Genomic DNA, 13,074 nt, shown 5'->3' with positions numbered 1-13,074 from the left:
TAGCTGCTATCCTAACAAGTTCTGAATTCATCTACTTTTTTCTTGCTTTCTGTTCCATGATGATATTCCCCAGGGTTACAGAGCCACTCTTTAAAGATATTGCATTGAAAACTGAGTTGGCCAGATACAAGTCTTTTCTTTCTTTCTTTCTTTTTTTGCCCCAAGATGGTGAATATGCAAACTCTTGAATTATTTGGAATCTTCCTTTGAACTTAGTTCCCAAAGGAAAGTTCAAATCAAGTGTCAAATTTCTCCTGCCATCCTGCCAGCACACTGAAAGATAAAGATATTTTATTCCTTTTAAATACATTACATTTCTTAAAGTCTGGTCTCTACCACAAAATGTTTTCATTCATTCATTCTTTTTCTTTTTTTCTTTTTCTTTCTCTTTCTGCAAAAAAAAAAAAAAAAAAAAAAAAAAAAAAAAAAAAGTTCTTTCACTGGAAATGAATCCGGGGCCACTCTATCATCCCCAACCTTTTTTATTTTATAGACTTATTATTTTTATTGGTGCATTATGATTATACTTAATAGTAAGATTCATTGTGATATATATGTACATGCTCACAACATAATTTGGTCAATTTCAGTCCCCAGTACCTCCTCCCTGGCTTCCTGTACTCTTCTGATTTCTCTTCTATTTCCATAAAACTCGTGTTTGCCCCTAGCTTCTACTTTTGTGAAAATAAGTAGGAAACTTTGGGACTTTGGCTCACTCCACTCAACACCACGTTCTGCAGTTTTTTGCAAATAACAATTTCATTCTTCTTCACTGAACATTGTGTGTAGTTTATCCAATTTTCTATTTTCATTTCTTGAATACAACGAAGCAGGACTGCGCTGAGTAAAACTGAACTGCCCCCTCTGAGGTTCGAACTCAGGACCTTCAGATTATGAGACTGACGCGCTGCCTACTGCGCTAAGGAGGCTGACAGGTGTACAACCTCATCATATTCTTTTTTTTCCTTTTTCCTTCTTCCTTTTTTTTTTTCTTTCCCTTTATGCTAGCAAGTGCTCTACCACTGAGCCACAACCCCACGGCCCCTCATCACATACTTTTAACCTATACAGATGAAGAAAGTCGCTATTGATCCTGCTGTTTTTCACCCCCTCACTTGAAACTGATAGCCGCCTATTCTCACGTCAGGTGAGAAATTTCCCGCTCAAAAGACTGTATATTTAACTGTATATTTTTCTCTATGGAAGAGGAAACCTGTCTGCTTCCTTCTTCATTATCCCTCTCTCCTATACTGGATCCTTCCCACTGGGAAACATTCAAGTGTTTGCTATCTTAAACAACAAACATTTCCTTTGACTACCAGTTACCGCTCTATCTCATTTATTCCCTCACAAGTCAAATTTGTAAAGTAGTCTGTCCTAATTTTAAGAAAACACCACCCCAAGTTCCATTGACTTTTTAACTGAAACTTCCTGTGTCTCTCAGGAAGTCCACAAGAGTTCTTACACATTTGGGACTTCATAGTTTAAAGGATACAGTGTTGTTGATGCAGATTCTTGGGAATCTGCTAGCGGGTAAGAGCGGTAGTAATAGGAGCAGGAAGAGGTGAAAAGCTTGATTTACTTGCTTCCTGAGTTTGCCAAGAGATCGCTCTGGTTTAGCACTCAAATTCCCACCTTCTAGGATATCTATCCCTGGAATTTGAAAAGTCCATGTTTTCAGTTTTCAGCATAAAGGTAGAAGGTTGAGAAAATACAAAAAATATCTTGTGATAATTGGTCTCTCCCTACCCTGACCCAGGGAAAGCAACACTGACTTTTAATATAAAATGGGTATGGTTTAGCTTATCTGTCCTCTGTTAGTTGTTACCTTTGTTTTTCCCTTGGTCACTGATATTGGCAATTATAACTTTCTGGTCACAATAATGGGCCGTTCAGTGTTGCATTACTCCCTGTCATGTGACTTAAATGTAAGACTTTAGTAAGCGTGAGCAGTTAGGGTTCATCTATACCTGTGTCTGTGGATAAACTATTGTGCTAGCTTCTATCAAGATGGTGCTGGTTTAATTTCTGACAGATCCACATTCTGCAAGAGTTTCATAAAATGAAAATTAGAACAATTATCATGTAAATGCCAGCATGACCAACACATCTTTGAAAAAGTCTAAATGATTGTCTTAAAATTTTAATAATAGGTGGAAGGACACATACAACTAGACTTGTGGAATAGATCACCCAAACAGAGCATACTGCACAATATGCAAGAAAGAGTATGGATGTGAAAATGCATAGGGAGAGTAAAATTCACAAGTCCAGGATGAGACAGACAGGCAAGAACTTTGGAATTAACCAAAGGTTTCTTCATCTTTCAAAATAATCAATGCTCAGTTGAAAATGGCATTGGTCAACATACAAGGAAAGAACATACTTCTTCTTTTTTTTTAATGGTTTCTTTATACTCATTTTGTGATTCAGAAGTTTCAAGCCATGGGTGAAAAGAAAATTTTAACAACCATTTGTTGATCCCTTGCAGTGCATAGCTAATTATGTCAGATGACCTTGCTCTCTACAACATATCAATTGATGTAAAATTAGGCCAACAACAAGAACAAAATGTTTCTCCTAGTTCTCACTTTTATTTAGAACATGGCCTTGAAAATTATCTTCTTGATTTGTGCTGCAGTCCGGCTGCAGCAAAATAACCGAGTGGGGGGGGTGTGTGACGAACAACTTGTGTAGATTGATACAGCAGGAGTGGAAGCCATTTATTGCAGGACAGGAGCAGTATTTATACATTCCACACAGCTTATCTAATTAGCATAAACTAGATACATCAGTCAACCAATCAGGAATCTCCACACTTAATGGCTTGCTTTTGTTACTTCTCAAACCACTCCCTCCGGCATTTTGCCAGGCACCATCCAGACTTGTTTAGGAACTCTAACATTCCCCTGGCAAAATGCCAGGTGTTATTTTGACTTGTTTATAGACTCTAACAGATTTGTATGAACATTTAATGAAATAATAGAAAACAATGGATATCTTGGTCAAATACAAGCTCATCTATTTGAGTATTTGGCAGACAGTGCAAATGCAAATTTTTGCAAATTCCATTTAGACAAGAAACTTCTTACCAAAGAAGATGAAAAGATTGACATGCTAAATGTCCTGTACACAATACTGCTAAAAATAATTGTTATATGCTAACTTATGATATTGAGACTTTCCAGATTTATTGAGGTGTAGAGTCACTTTTTAATTTAAAAAAAATTTTTTTTATTTTTAGCTTTTTCAATATATGCAGAGGAACTTAAAGAGATGTTTGACCCTATGGAAATGGAAGAAGATAGTCTCTATAAACATGTGTCTGCAACATGGCTATCATTGTTTCCAGTCATAACAAAGATGTTAAACTACTGGCCTGCTGTAAAATCATATTTTCAATGTGTGTGGCAAGAGAAATGTCCTCCTCTGATATGGAAACACTTTGAGCATGAGAATAGAAAGGACTATAGTAAATCTTAAATTTATTCTTTCATGTTTGATGTCAAAGAACAAAATTTCCAAAAATTTAGTTTAAAAATTGAATTGTCTTCATGAATTCACAAATTGGTGGCATCCCATCTATGAAACAGAATGGTGCTCCAAAGAATTAATCAGGAGGTAGACTTCATAGGCATAGAAAGCTGAAGAAAGTAGAAACAAGGAATAAAAAGTGCATTAGTCATTTCAATTTTTATGTTAAAGCAGAGATCATTCCTTATTATGCTAGCTTAGGTAGACTGGTCATCTTTCTATTGGTTGCTACAAATTTCCAATGTTTTGTTCATTTGTTTGCTTGCTTGTTTAACTGGACCTTTGTAAAGCTGAGTTTGATTACTTAGCCCAAGTGACTCCAGTATGATTTGGTCTGGTCTGTTGGGGCAGGAATTAGCTTATTTCCAAATACTCACTTCCCATAAATTTTATTTAGTAGAATATGTCATATAGATTGTGACAAAAACACACATTGGAGAAAAAAAAGGTTTTTTTTTTTTTCCTTTTTGAAATAAGGCTGTTTCAGAATAACAAAAACAAAACAAACAAACAAACAAAAAACAGGGCAGACAGGTTAAACAAGACATATTTATTTGGAATCCAGGTTTTATTTTACAAGTTCAAATCTGTGTTTTAAAACTACAGTCCCTAAGAAAGAGAGGTTTAACTTATGGTGACACTCAATATTCAATGTGCTCTGTAGTATTTAAATATTATAGGGCATTTTATTTTATTTTTTTAAATTTTTTATTGTTGGTTGTTCAAAACATTACAAATTTCTTGATATATCATATTTCACACTTTGATTCAAGTGGGTTATGAACTCCCATTTTTACCCCATATACAGATTGCAGAATTACATCAGTTACACATCCATTGATTTACATATTGCCATACTAGTGCCTGTTGTGTTCTGCTGCCTTTCCTATCCTCTACTATCCCCCCTCCTTATAGGGCATTTTAGACATGAGAGTAATATGATGAGAACCTGGTTGTTAAACAGCTGGTCTACCAAAAGTGAACTTGTAGATACAAAGTGGATGTATATTTTGGAGGAGTCTAAAAACCTGAACTTGCTGGTAAACAAAATCCTGAATATTTAATGCTTAAACATTTTTCTTTTTAGAAGATATTTAGCTTGATTTTATCATACAAGGAATCTGAGTTTTATGGGCTTGATAAGAGCAGAACTGCAAGTCAGAATGAATTTTACCTTTTCAGCTTTAACACTACATTAAAAAAAAAAAAAAAAAAGGCCTGGTCTAACTGTTGCAAGCAGTTCACAGTAATGATATTGGAAAAAAGGAAACAGGAAGGAAGGGTAAAGATATCCTACTGAATCATGTACCTCTAAAACATGTATCTGTTTTTTTTCTTTCTTTTTTTTTTTTCTTAAGTTACATATGAACACAATATCTTTATTTGGTTGATTTATATTTCTGTGGTCTGAGGATTGAACCCAGTGCCTCACACATGTGAGAGGCAAGGGCTCTTCCCCTGAGCCACAACCCCAGGTGTTTTTTTTTTTTTTAACTAAATATAGGTAACATGTGCATAAGTAGCATTATTGCATTTATGTTCTTTTGCATTGTTATTGTATTTAACATTCTTCTTTGTATTTGTTTTTCGTACATATTTTAAGAGTTTTCTTACGTATCTTGAGAGTCCAAAAAAGAGAGAGAGAGAGAGAGAGAAGGGGTGGGGATTGGAAGGAAAATCAGAATTTTGGGGTCCCATTATAGAACTAACAGCGTTACAGACTGAATTTTAACGAGATCTCCAGGTGATTTCCTGTACACAATGAATTTTAGAAGCACGCTCAACACGCCCCCTTATTAAATTTACCGCCTTTTCTCCTCCTTTTTTTTTCCCGCAAAGATTCCGAGGATAATATTCATTAATTCATTCTCATTTCTGCCAGTGGTTTCTGCATCTCTTCAGCCGGGCCCAGCTTGCAGCCGCAGTCGCCAGGATCTTTGTGCCGCCTCATTCCCCCGCCGGGCGCGGTGGCGCGCGCCTGTAATCCCAGTTTCCCGGGAGGCTGAGGTCGGTGGATCGTGGGTGCCCGGGGGTTCGGGGCTGCGGCGCTGTGTGGAGCGGGCGTCCGCACCGGACCCGGCACCAACATGGTGCTCCCGGGGGAGCCCAGGGGTACCAGGTTGTCTAAGGAGGGGGGACCCGGCCCAGGCCGGACACGGAGCAGGTCAAACTCCCCGTGTTGGGCGGCGGTGGGACCGCGCCTGCGAGCAATGCCTGCAGTTCCGCCCGGGACATCCACGAGACCCGGTCTCTTTTTCTTCTTCTCTTTTATTTCTTGTTTCAAGTTTTCTTTTTAAAAATCCCTAACTTATTAGATGAATTCTAGATAGGGAAGAGGGGTGGGAGGGAAGGGGGGGGATTAGCAAGGATGGTGGAATGTGATGGACATCATTATACAAAGTACATATATGAAGACTTGAATTGGGTGTCAACATACTTTATATACCAACAGAGATATGAAAAATTGTGGTATATATGTGTAATAAGAATTGTAATGCAAAAAAGTACATGTATAAAGTCATAAATTGGCATGAACATACTTTATATACAGAGATATGAAAAATTGTGCTCTATATGTGTAATAAGAATTGTAATGCATTCCACTGCTGTCGTGTATTTACAAAAAATAAAATAAATAAAAGATAAAAAATAAAATAAAGATAAAAACTTCCCAACGTGATGTTTGCATACGCAGGGCCACGTGACTTCATGATTAAGGACGTGTGTGTACTACTCTAATTAGGCTCCATCTCCAGATTTTGCATGTACTACATCTATCAGAATGGTTAAAATAAAAATAGTTTCAATACTAAATACTGATGAGGCTGAATACATTTTGGTGGAAATGTGAAATGGTGTATCTACTCTAGGAAACAGGGGGCAGTTTCTTAAAAAAATTAAACATGCAAGTACCATACCACCCAATAACTGCATTTCTGGGCGTTTATTCTGGAGAAATGAAAATTTATGTTTACACAAAGCCTGTACACAAATGTTTATGGAAGCATTATTCATGATAGTAAAAAACTGAAAACAACCCAAATGTCCTTCAGTGAAACTTTAAATTCATACTGTAAAATGCTACTAAACAATAAAAAGGAATGAAACATTAATGACTCAATAACCTGCATGAATCTCTGGAGAATAAGGGTGAATGAAACAACAACAACAACAACAATCTCAATAGGTTATATGTATATGCTCTAGTTTGGGAGTATTTTGTCACTCAAAAGTTCATATGTTGGAAGATTGGTCTCTAGTGTGATAATGTTGGGAGGTGGTGGAACCTCTAAGAGTGGAGCCTAATCATGAACTGAAATTGATTTCCATATTTGAGTTTGTCAGTATGAACTCAACTAGTATGTATAACTATAAAGCTCTAATTAAAAAACTGCACACACAAACAAAAAAAAGTGGAGCCTAAGCAAAGTAATAGGTCATTGGAGGCCTGCCCTGACAAGAGATTGTTACTTCTCATGGGACCTGGGTTATCCAGTGATATTTTATAGAAGAATCAGATTGGCCCCTTGTCTTGCGAGGTCTCTGGCTTCCTGTCTCCTCAAGTAAGATTTCCCTCATCATGTTCTCTTTATGATGCCATCTGTCATGATGTGATCTAGCCAAGGAGACCCTCACCAGAGGTAGAACAAGATGGGGATGGCCAATCTAGGATTTTTAGATTGCAGAACTGTGAGCTAAATAAACTTATTTTATGATAAGGGATCTTAGCCTCTGGTGTTTCATTATAGCAATGGAAAATTAACAAATATGATATGAGTGTATTTACATAACATTCTTAAATGGCAAAATTATCAAAATAAAAAAAAGATTAGTGGTTGTCAAAGATGTAGGCTTCATGAGGCAGGAGAGAAATGAATGTGGCTGTAAAAGAGCAACAGGAGGGATTTTTATGATGATGCTACTGTTCTATACCTTGACTTTATCAATATCAAGATGCAAATGTTCTGTATCTTGCCTTTATCAATATCAATATCCTGATTGTGATATTGTTCTATAGTTTTGCAAGGTGTTACCATGGGGAGCAACTAGGTGGAAGGAACATGTTATGTCTCTGTATTATTTCTCATAACAGCATGCAAATTTATAGTTATCTTAAAAATTTTTAAATTTAAATGAAAATTAAATTTAAAAAATGAAAGTGAGGACCCTGAGAAGCAATCATTTCTAAAAAGTCCTAGAAAGGAATGGGGTAACTGAAATGGAGTCCAAGAAAATATGTAGATAAATGAGAGAGAAGAGATTAATCTCAAGGTCTAAATTGCTTCATGAAGGAATGGTTGTCAATAGGTTTGCCTTCTGTGCAAATTAAGTGTAAGGAAAATGAGCAAACAAACAAAAAGCCCATACATTTGAAAGTAGGAAGTTGGTGGTAATGATCTCCTGGGAATGAGAGACAGACCTCAGCTAATGCAATTGATAAGGCAAGAAGTGGATTCAAACATTGTTCTTGGAATAAGTTTGGAGGGTGGATGGAAGGAAAGCGTGTGGAGAGGATACATGAGGCAAGACCAGAGAGCCTGTGTTTCGTTTTTGTCTAAAGACAAAGATTTAGCCATTCTGTAGTTTGAAGTGAGACAGGTAAGGTCAAGAGAGATCAAATGTAATTAATATCCCTCATGTTAAACTTCTCTCTTCCATATCTCTTTGGACTATCGGTGCCTTTGTGTTAGAAGCTGTCAGAATAAACTTAAAAGGGGAGAAAATGTTTGTCAAGTTCTTTGGAGCATCTGAAATTGGCTTATAGATGTTGAGATAACTCCATGGAAATAAAGAAGACGTAGAACTGGTGCAAAAAGAATGTAGAATAAGTGAATCAGAGCTCAAATCAAGAAAAGACAAAAAAAAAGAAAAAAAAAAAAAAAAGAAAAAAGAAAAGACAATAAACATAAAGATGGACCAAACATTTCCTTCAGCACATTTGTCACGTTTCTTCCTATCTAGTAAGGTGTAGAAGCCTACGCCTTAGCTTCTCCTATTGAATCATTTTAAGAAGAATTTGCCCTTTATTTTGGTTCAAGGGAGTATTACTATATTTGTAGAAAGGTCAATATTCAATTATAATGCTTAAAGAAAAGTAATGGGCGGCTTTGCCGAAACCCGGGATCGAACCAGGGACCTTTAGATCTTCAGTCTAACGCTCTCCCAACTGAGCTATTTCGGCTCCGCCCACAAAGCTTCAAAATAAAATATAATAACTTTAATCACTACGTCTTTGCTAACAGAAATATGTTTAAGAAGCACCATGACAAACATTCTGAGGGAGCCTAAGATAAATTTAAAAACGGGTTCTGTTTTGGAACGGCTGTTTTGCGAGGAGACAATTTCAAAGTATTGTCATAAGAACTGCTGTAGAGATAGTTAAATGCTACAATTTATTCCCGGTTCAATCCACGCATCAAAGTGCAGGAAGCCTAACTGTTGAGCTATATGCCTTCTAAATTAAGTCTTCGGTGGTGCCACACTTTTGCGCAGTCCAGATTTTATCGGTTGTTGTGGGATTTGAAATTAGTGAGAAGGAAAAATTGTTCTAGTTCACTGGGGAAAAAAAAAACAACCCAGAACTGTGCATGTGTAGCGTTCTCTCTTCACATATGAATTTTGGGAGGGAGTCGCCACCTTCCCTGGTGGTCTAGTGGTTAGGATTCGGCGCTCTCACCGCCGCGGCCCGGGTTCGATTCCCGGTCAGGGAAGCTCAAGATTTTTCTTCTCAGGGTAAAGAAGAAATGTCTCATGATAGTAAACATTACGTTGTATGTTAACCATACGTTATCCTTTTAGGCATTTTCTGCTTTGAAACACTATTTAGGTGTCACATTTCAAAATGTCAAAAATCAATGATTTTAAAACTTTTGGTAACTATACTTTTTTTTTTTTTTTTAAAAACTAGTTCAACTGAGTGGCTTACTGAGAAATTTCGGAGATAATTGAATTAACTGGAGAAATTGAGATTAACGTAATATGTAGAAAAGACAGTATGAAGACAAGAGGGAATAAATGGGAAGTCATTCCTCTGAGGTTTGATTTAGAACTTGCTATACTACTGATGACATCAAGTTTAAAGCTGGAATTCCTCTACGTGTATGGCAATTGTTGACAAGGTCTCCTCCATGTACATAAGAGGGTCTTAGATATTTTCCCTGTTGTTCGACCCAGGGGAGTTGATTTTAAATTTTAAAGAGAGGACCCATCAGAGTTCTCTGTTCAATTCCCAAGACTCTGTGAGTGGTTCCAAATCTCATGTTCTAACCAACAAGCCAAAGAAGTTGGGCTGAATCTGTCGGACGTTTGACCGAAACAGGGCCAGCGAGAGAGGCCGTCCTTGTATCCTGGAGAGCACACACTCAGTGGGTAGAGGTGGTACTAAGATTCTCTCCAGGGACCAGGAAGAGGGATACTTACATCTCACTTAACTTGTTCAGGTTCGGTGTGCCCCCTGCCTTTAGTCTTGCCTGGGGTGCGCTCTTGGGCTCCAGGTTTCTCCGACTCTTGGTGTCAAAGATCCAGAAACGCTCAGTCAGCCGCAGCTCCCAGGCGCCTCCTACCGCCCACCGCCTATGAGAGGGGTCGGTGGAAATTGTGGGAGAAGTCTTCCGTCCCCTTCTTTTTTTTCCTGTCTTTTCATCCTTAGCTCATCCAGTAATGAAGTCTTTCCTCCCTCCAGGAGGAGCCTGGAGGAGGGGAAGAAGGGTTCCAAGGGTTCTCTGGTTGCAGGTCCAATCTGGCCCTGCCCGCGGCACCCCAAAGTGTTTTTCTTTAATTAGGTTTCTAGGTACTCTTGTTTTCATTCCCTACCCCACTCCTCAATGCATTCGTAAATTCCTCCAAGTAGACCTTTCCAGATCTACACTAATTTGACTCTCTGAGGTGCGTGACCCCAGCTTTCTCAATCACGACACGTGAAATTACATAATCAGTATTACCTGTTAGTTCTGTGGGTCCTCTAACTGAAATAAAACCAGCAAAAAAGGCATCTTGTAGGTGTCAGTGTTTTTCCTGAATACCCAATATCCAGGCAAACGGAATGAGCCAATGGATTCCTGATGCCCACTGGTTCATATACTTTTTCCTCAAATTATTTTATGTTTTTCTCCTTTTAGTTTATCATGCAAAAAATGCAAACACTCAGACAGAAAATGAGGGCCTGGATTGATGCCTTTGATGGAGCAAGATGATGAAGAATTGAATCAATTAACACCTAGATGGAGGGTACTCTTGCTCTGTGTTCCTGAAGGTTAAAGTTGTCAAGGTGGTCAATCTCCCTTAAGTTATGGTCATCTTGCCCTTAAAGATCTAAAAGTGGTAAAAGAGTACATAGTGATGAGCAAGGAGACTACAGTTGTTGTAAGGGAGGAACACAGAGATAGAAGAATTCATGTAGAGAGCTCAGATTTACACACCAGGTGAGAAAAGAGGCTCTTGGCTTGCTTGGAATATATAGAAGTACAGAGGAAAGTGAGACTTTAGGGAGGAAGAAGAGTAGGGGTTAACTATGTTGCTTCTGCCTTCTTGGGAATCCTTTTTCTTAGTCATTATCTCAGTTTCTCTAGGATATAGATCTGATAATTTCTAAAAGTTGTGTAACTACAGATGTGAGATATTACTGAATCAGAAAACTTTTGAGTTTTTAAGGAGAAGATCTGTATCTCATAAAACAGTGAGATATTTCTAGATGCTGAACTTAAAGACTATACCGAGGTGGCCACAAGCCAAGGTATGCCAGTTACCAACAGAAGCTGAAGAGGCAAGAATGATGATTTTTCTCCTCCAGCCTCCTTAGGGAGCTGGACTCTGCCTATGCCTTGATTTTAGTTGGAGGTACGGATTGGATTTCTGGACTCCAGAAATGTGAGAGAACAGGTTACTGTTGTTCTAAGGCACACAGTTTGTAGTAATTTATTACAGTCACTTTGGGAGACAAATACCGAGGCACCATGCAGTAAATTCCAGATGAGCAATTCTTGAGTATAGTTCTCATTGAGATCTTGGATTAAAAATCCAAGTTCTTTGGATCTTGTTTCAAAATCCCACAGCTGCTAGATCTTGGTTCAAATCCCACAGCTGCCAAGTTTTTTTCCCTCCTTCTGCCCAACATTGGCTTTCTTGGAGATAAATGGAAAAACAAACAGAAAATTCAACGTTGCTTAACTTCCTTTATTGAGATTTTATTTGTCATAATTCGCATAATGTGTTTTATTTTAGAACTTCCTTGACAGAGTCAAAACTTTTGGGTTGAGAGTCACCCATGCCATCTACATTAAGAAGAGAAACACAGGGTCGACTTTGTCGAAGTATTGCTTTATAGCGGCAACCTCTTAGCATTTCCAAAAGAACCACCCTAGGCCTTTTGCCTTGGGGTATTTAAGTGGAGACCACGCGCCACTAGATCTTTGCCTTCAGTGTTCCCCTTTATTTCTTAGCGTTCTCATATATACTCATGCATTACACAAACACAGACTCACAAAAACAGTTCACTACAGGCCTCTGCAGAGTCTAAGTTCTCGTCCGACGTCACCTTTCATTGCTACAAGCAACCCATAGTGTTTCTTGGATGCTTATGTTGGTGACAAAGGCGTGGGCATCTTGGATCCGCTGGTTTCCTCTTGCACTACTCTCAGCTGTGTAGAAGCAAAGCTGGTCGGGCAGGTAGGTGGCTGAAGGCCAGACAGTTTCTCTGTTGATATTGGAAGCAACACCTAAGAAAGGGGCACAGAGAAAAGACCTAATTTTGTAATGGGAAAATTAGAAAGAGAACACGTGCACCAGTGGTAGCGTGGCCGAGCGGTCTAAGGCGCTGGATTAAGGCTCCAGTCTCTTCGGGGGCGTGGGTTCGAATCCCACCGCTGCCAAGGCTTTTTCTCTTTCCTGTTCATTAAAGGCATGGGTAAACAAAACGGTCTTTGCCGCCGGGTTATGCAGGGGCCACTCATGATGTCCACAGAACCATCTTCTTCCGTTTCTGAGGAGCCAATGTGATTTAGGTGCTGTGGCATATAATTAATGAGTGACTATGGAATGTATATCTAGATGCATGAGACCTATCAATTATGAATGAACATCAGGTACTTCACAACCTGATCCCCAAGTTTCATTTGATTGTGGATTAGGAGAATCCCACCCCCCCCCACCCCCCCCCACCCCACCCCCCCCCCCAAAAAAAAAGGACAATGATCACTCTTCTAGAAAGAGAAGATACATTGAAAGAGGATTCCAAGCTACTAGACTTCCAGTGACTTGGGGAGATACAAAATCATTCACAATATCACCAATAGCTGTTGGCTCAAATAGGGTTAAAATGTACTCCAGAAAACTTAGTTACTGCTTTGATTGTTAAACTCACACAAAACTGTAAACACTTTGGTCTTAAAAATAATGTTGTTCTATTGTTATACCCCAGCTATGGAAATTCAGTACAAACTCCTTAACTTCTAAAACCCATTATAATATCTGGGGGGTTTGCTTCACTGAAATTGTTATATACTTACAAAAATGTCTCATGCTACCCATTGTTGTCTTAACAGG

At 38.5% G+C, this 13,074-nt stretch overlaps 4 non-coding genes across 4 annotated transcripts; 2 read left to right on the top strand and 2 right to left on the bottom strand.

Moving 5' to 3' along the window:
- Positions 1–856: 856 nt before the first annotated feature.
- Trnam-cau (transfer RNA methionine (anticodon CAU)) lies at positions 857–929 on the bottom strand. Its single transcript has one exon. It is a non-coding gene; the product is annotated as a tRNA-Met (tRNA).
- Positions 930–8,643: 7,714 nt separating this feature from the next.
- Positions 8,644–8,716, bottom strand: Trnaf-gaa (transfer RNA phenylalanine (anticodon GAA)). Its single transcript has one exon. It is a non-coding gene; the product is annotated as a tRNA-Phe (tRNA).
- A 457-nt stretch (positions 8,717–9,173) lies between these two features.
- Trnae-cuc (transfer RNA glutamic acid (anticodon CUC)) lies at positions 9,174–9,245 on the top strand. The gene has a single exon. It is a non-coding gene; the product is annotated as a tRNA-Glu (tRNA).
- A 3,074-nt stretch (positions 9,246–12,319) lies between these two features.
- On the top strand, positions 12,320–12,401 carry Trnal-aag (transfer RNA leucine (anticodon AAG)). Its single transcript has one exon. It is a non-coding gene; the product is annotated as a tRNA-Leu (tRNA).
- The last annotated feature ends 673 nt before the right edge of the window (positions 12,402–13,074 follow it).

The sequence above is a fragment of the Marmota flaviventris genome, chromosome 6 (assembly GCF_047511675.1).
Source record: "Marmota flaviventris isolate mMarFla1 chromosome 6, mMarFla1.hap1, whole genome shotgun sequence".
Lineage (NCBI taxonomy): Eukaryota > Metazoa > Chordata > Mammalia > Rodentia > Sciuridae > Marmota > Marmota flaviventris.
This window is presented reverse-complemented; position numbering and strand designations above follow the sequence as displayed.